Source organism: Sinocyclocheilus anshuiensis, unplaced genomic scaffold (genome assembly GCF_001515605.1).
Source record: "Sinocyclocheilus anshuiensis isolate Anshui unplaced genomic scaffold, SAMN03320099.WGS_v1.1 scaffold2349, whole genome shotgun sequence".
Taxonomy (NCBI): Eukaryota; Metazoa; Chordata; class Actinopteri; order Cypriniformes; family Cyprinidae; genus Sinocyclocheilus; species Sinocyclocheilus anshuiensis.
In genome coordinates, this window is record NW_015551145.1 from 86,945 (window position 1) to 93,536 (window position 6,592).

Here is a 6,592-nt window from a genome sequence, read left to right on the forward strand (position 1 = left end):
ACATCAAGCCCTTCTTTTTTGAATGGACCATAACATTTATCAATTTTTCCAGGGTCTTCTCAGCAGTGTTATAACATAATGTATATAAAAATGCATTGTCACACCAGCATGAACTCTGTGTTTCCTTTGTCCAATCTTGTCAATTCTACCCTGTATTTGGATTACCCATGTGTTAGATTACTCGTGTGTTGGATTAAAGACTTACAAAACCCTCATCTTCATCTTAATGCATTTATTTACAGCGTATCATGACATATATTTTTTATAAACATTCATTCATTGATTATGTTTCATGTAATGTTTCACATGCTTCAATGCAATTCCCATAGTGATTAGATTCAGAAATTAAGATTTGTAATTCATATATGACCAGAAATAGCGGGCCAAGTAAATATCAGTTTTAATTTTAATTATTATTATTTTTATTAAGACTGTGGAATCTTGCCCATCATATGTTGCTTTGTATTTTGTTCAGGCTTGAACAGAATTATATAACATTTTGGTGCAAATATACAGAATAGTAAACCAAAGCTTGATGCTAAAATGGCAAATATCTCCACAGCTACAGTAAATTTTCCAGGAGAACTGACATATGAAGGGATAAATGTGATCCATACAGCACAGAATATGAGCATACTGAATGTGATGAATTTGGCTTCATTGAAATTATCAGGCAGCTTGCGAGCTAGAAAAGCCAAAATGAAACACAAGACTGCCAGTAGTCCAATATAACCTAGAACAGCAGAAAAACCTGTAGTAGAACCCAAACTGCACTCAAGAATGATTTTTTCCTTATAATATTCCAGATTTTTATTAGGAAATGGAGGAGCTATTGTTAGCCAAATCACACAGATAAGAACTTGTATAAGTGTAAAGGCTAGAACACTGAGTCGTTGTTGTACAGGCCCAAACCATTTCATTACATTACTTCCTGGAAATGTAGCCTTGAAGGCCATTAACACCACTATTGTTTTCCCCAGAACACAGGAGATACAGAGGACAAAAGTGATCCCAAATGCTGTGTGACGCAACATACAGGACCACTCTGTGGGACGACCGATGAAAGTAAGTGAACAGAGGAAACACAGAGTCAATGAGTAGAGCAGCAGGAAGCTCAGCTCTGAGTTGTTGGCTTTTACTATGGGGGTGTCCTTCTTACTGTAAAACAGTATGGTCACCAGCACAGTTAATCCTACACCAAACAGTGAGAAAAAGACTAACACTATACTCATAACTTCTGTGAATGAGAGAAACTCTACAGCCTTTAATACACATTTATTTTTCTCAGCATTAGACCAGTATTCCCCTGGACACTGCTTGCAGTTATTTGAATCTGGAAAGAAAGGTGTGTTTACTATAGTTATATAGTTCTAGTTATTATATTTATTTATTTATTAGTTAGTTATTTTATTTATTAAGTCCTTTGATAAAAAACTGCATCCTGAAGAGTAGAAGAAGAACACAAAAAGAGCAACTAACCAATTTTCTTTGAAACTGTGAGATGGGCTGTAGGTTACCTGTCTCATTACTGATTTCTCCTTCTGCACATGGAATACAGTCATAACAGCAGACAGGTCTTCCTTTCTGTGCAGCCTTCCTAGTGCCTGGAGGACAGCTCTCACTGCACACAGATCTCGGCTTCTGCATTGAGAAATACATTATACATACAATTTCAATGCTAGTTAATGTCATGAAATAATTGTGGACATTTTGCATATTAGAAAGTATGATTGTCCCTTTCTACCAGTAAATGATGCAGTACTTGATTTTCAAGTGTATCATGCCACATTTGCTTCTTTCAAACCAACATTTTACTATTTACCTCCAGCTGTCCTCCAGCCCAGATTATGTTTTCAGTGTTAACCACAAAGCGCTGGTCAGGAGGCAGTGAGGCATCATAGTATCCCACTGGTTTAAACTGGATTGATCCATCTGAATTCTGCTGCCAGTTCACAACTTCATATTGGGCTACTGTGGCACCAGTGCTGTCAAACCACACATGATCTCCAAACTTTACAGTGAAATTTACTTTTTTTAGTGCCTCAACCACCTAGCAAAAATATATGATCATTTTGGTATTTTAAGACAAAACACCCCAGGTAAAAACCACCATACTTCCTCAGTTGATTGATTAGATTAAGAATTACAAGCTTTTTTTTTTTGCTTTTTTTTTGTTATGTTATTTTAAAATGTGCAAATGATGCATTGTCTAATTAAAAATTAGCTAATTTGCAATTTTTGGGATTTCTCTGTGTAGAAAATGTTGTATAAAAGCAGGCAAATGATATATGAACAAAGCCCTGTAAAGTTTGATGTTTGTAAGTACTACTGAATTGGAGATTTTTGACTCTCAAAAGGAGGTAAAATCTAATTGTGAGAAAACAGCCTTTAAATATATGTGTTGTAATTTAAAACTACATATGCAAATAGATAAAGTGCAATTAAAGAAAGTATATTTTGAATGTTTTCTTTGCACTTGTATGAAAAAAACGTTTAAAAGCTAACATTTTTCAAATTGACCGTTGCATGAAAAACTGTTTTTACCTGTTATAAATCGTCTTTTTTTTTTTTTTTTTTTTTCCTGGTGGTGTTGTGTAACACGGACAGGTGTCCAGTGAGCACTATGGATCATTACGGCACAACCCTCCCATGAGCGACAAAAAGAAAGACGGGACAGAAGGGCCGTCACTGGGAAGTTGTAATAGGAAATTGCTCTTGGCAACTATTTGTTTAGTACCCAAATCGTTTTTTTTTTTTTTTTTTTTTACCTGCTGTGGTTGTATTGCCAGGCCTTTCTTACAACCTTCTGGTTTTTTGCACTTGAGCAGACTATGTAATGAATGAGCCACAGCATAAACTGCTTTGTAGACATTGCTTGCATATCTTTGCTCAGGTACATCTTCATTGTTATTTTTCAGGACAAGTAGATCCTGATATCTGCTGCAATTTAATTTCACTTGAGAAGAATTCCCCTCAGCCTGTGAGCATGGAAAAGCTGAGTCCCAAAATGCTTTTATAACATAATCTGAAAATCCATCAGTATTGATTTTTCTCACTGCAAACCCTAGTGACCCTCCCAGAACATGAAAACTGTTTGGAGTGATCAAACTCTTTGCAGTTGTCCATGCTTCCACACCAATTACTTGCAGGCCTGTAATGTTCTGAATTCTTAGTTGTTCAAGAAGATTGACCATCTCAACACGGGAAAGAAATGCAATAACCACTTTTGTGGTGCTTCTTTTCATAGTGTCTACAACTTTCTGGAGTTGTTCAGGTTCTGTTCGATAGAATTTCACAGAGTACTCCACACAAATCCCCTCTTCCTGAGCTGTTTTCAGAAATATGGCCATTCCATTGTTTCCATAGTCATTGTCACTGTTCACAGCTCCCACCCAAGACCAGCCAAAGTATTTCACTATGTATGCAAGTGCTCTGCTCTGGTGGTAATCACTAGCAATAGTCCTGAAGAATGAGGGGTAATCTTTCCTATTGCTAAGACACTCACATGTAGCTGAGTGACTAATCTGAAATAAATAAATAAATTAATAAAAAAAACAAAAACAAAAAAAAACACAGGAAACAGTGAAGCAGTGAAACCGTCATCAATATTGTTATTATGTCATGCATGAGTATGTTTGCCCATTACCACTGGAATCTTAAAAGGTCCTGTAGTTCTGGAGAGAATCACTGTAGCAGAAGACTCTGTTTCTCCTATGATAGCATGTATAGGAGACTGTCTAGTGCATGTGTCCCCTGCTGCAAACTCCTGACCATTCATCAATGCCAAAGTTGCACTCATAGAAGACAGTCTTGAACCACAGCTATCATAGATTTTGTAACCAATAGAAACATTTGGAAGCAACTGTTCACTTCTGTTAATCTCCTCAATGGCAAATATCATGATTTGAGCCATCCGGAAATCTCTCAGATTCACACTGTCACAATATTCCAGATGTTATGTTTTTTTGTGGTTATAAAGTCAGCATATATGATTTTATATTGTGCAATATATTTTCATTAAAAAATCTGTTGATATTGAATACTTTATCTGATATAATGTTTTTTAAAAATGTACAATGTAACAAACCTGGAGCATGATAGAAGCTGAGGTTTTTGTATAAACTCAAATGAAGGTAATAGTTCTATACTGCGGATTGAAAAAAGTCCTCCAATATTTATGTCTCCATCCTTGGAAAGCAGTGCATGCTTAGGGTCTCCCATTTTTTGGCAAAGAGTGTCTTCTGCCTTTGGTTTATGGAAAAGCAGGAGAGTGCAAATAAAGAGAAGCATCCCAGAGATTGAGCTCCACTGCGACTGCCAACTGCAAATGACCTGATACAGTATATGCACTTTTATAGACTTAATTAATATGTATGAATGATTTGGAGTGTAACCAATGACCTCATAGGGCAGGGCAGGAGTCAGGTCAAGTACACTTTCAGAAATAAAGGTACTACAGCTGTCACTGGGGCGGTACCTTTTCAAAAGGTACATATTGGTACCTATTGTATTTGTACCTATTGCACATATTTGTGTCTATGTTGGTACCTTAAAGGTACATATTAGTACTTAAAGTGTATATATTAGAACCTAAGATGTACAAAAGTGTAAACCTTTTGTTTCATTTTGCACTCTCAGAAAAAAAAAGTACAAAAGCTGTCACTAATAGTTTTGTACCTTTTAGGTACTAATATGTACACTTAGGTACTAATTTGTACCTTTAAGGTACCGATATGGACTAGGGATGCAGCGATTAACCGGTTTCACGATTAACCGCGCTTTAAAACGTCACGGTTAATTAATCGTAAAGGTTCCGCTAAACTGAGAGTTTCTGTTACACGGAACGGAACTGTTGCAGCTTGCGCAAAACGAAAACAAAGTTACACAAGCGGTGCACCAGCTTAAAATGACGTGCTTATCAGAGGCACGGAGGCTACTACATGCATTAGATGAACTGAGAGAGGGGCCAAACAGCAAAGCTTTATTTCCACCAGAGAAATGCCTGTCGATAGTGTAGGACCATTTTGGGTACATCAAGAATGACCAGGGTGTTATTTAAATATTGCTGTAAAAAACTGCTGCTAAAGAGCGAATACATAAGGGATAATGCACGGCTAGCTGTACACATTGAACGATTTTAATGCACGACGTGAAGGCAAGAACCACCTGACACGAAGCTACGGCTCGTTAGCTCAGCATTCTGCCCGCTTCAGATCAGAAAGAGATGAAATAGTGCGGTAAGATCACATTTATTTGAATTAATTATAACATTTAGCTACTTGAATTAATTATTCGAGAGAGAGAAAGAGAGAGAGAGAGGTGACAGTTGCCTGTGTGAATTAGCCTACCTGCGTCTGTGTATCTCTCCAGTAGGCTATTTAATCTATTTTATTAATAAAAGTCACGGGGCAGCATTCTCAAGAAGTTTGTGTCCTCCTGAATGTTTGTACATGTGCGCAGCGCGATCTCCGATCTCACAAACCAAAATAATAGACACGATTTTCTCAGGCCAAATGTAAAATCATATGAATTATTACAAAGATTATTAAAATGAATACGTATGGTATGGATGACAGTTGATTACAATAATATTTCAGTTTATTTCCATCATTAGTAACAGTTTCCCCTGTGGGACAAATAAAGTTAATATTAGTCGTATATTAATAATAGGCTACTTCAATAACTTTGTTATTTACTACTATCCCTGTTGTAGTATTATTCATAAGCATAAACCAACAAGATTTTTTTTTCACCATGTTTCCAAATTCTCTACCCCAGGTCCAAAAGAAATGTAAAGAATGTACAAACTGAAAACATTAAATACTTTTGCGATCTGGGAAATGAATAAATGCATAATAATCGTTATAATAGTAAAACCGTGATTATTCCTCAGACAATAATCGTACAAACAAAATCTATAATCGTTGCATCCCTAATATGGACTATTTAGGTACAAAGGTGTGCCTTTTGAGAAGGTACCACCCCAGTGACAGCTTTTGTACCCTTTTTTTTCTGAGAGTGTGCAGCCTTTATATATGGACAGTAACCAGTTCTCAGAATCAGAATATAGAGAACTGGATTGCTCATGATGTCAATAAAAGCAAAGCCACTGTGCTGCCATATTGCTATCCCTTCTATTCCCTAAAAAGTCACTCGCTTTATATATGTACTCTCCATGAACATTCTTACAACACAAATGTCCAAAGAAAATGGTTATTTGTTTATAGTCATAAATTTCCACTGCTTACAAAGTTACCTTTATATTCACTGCAGTAGCAAACATCAGACTGATGGACAGAGGAGACAACACCTCAGCATAATATGTATTACAAATGTTCATTCTGAAATCTAAAAGACTTTTGCTTTGAAAAGTATGCACATATACATTAATTTGCTTTTTGCAGTTACTCACTGTTTATGTAACTGTTCTGTGTTGTAATATTGTTGTACAGTAGGCTAACTGCAAATGTTTTAACAATGATTTCGTTAACAGCATGGTTTTGTGTATTTTCCCTGAATGTTTTCCAGAAGAAAAAATTTGTACAATTAGTATTAGGGTAAACTCCCTAATCTTCAAATTCAAAAAGTTTTC

At 36.1% G+C, this 6,592-nt stretch overlaps 1 pseudogene; it reads right to left on the reverse strand.

Annotated features, from left to right (window-relative positions):
* Window positions 1-425: 425 nt before the first annotated feature.
* On the reverse strand, window positions 426-3,901 carry LOC107663260 (extracellular calcium-sensing receptor-like; annotated as a pseudogene).
* Between the last annotated feature and the right edge of the window lie 2,691 nt (window positions 3,902-6,592).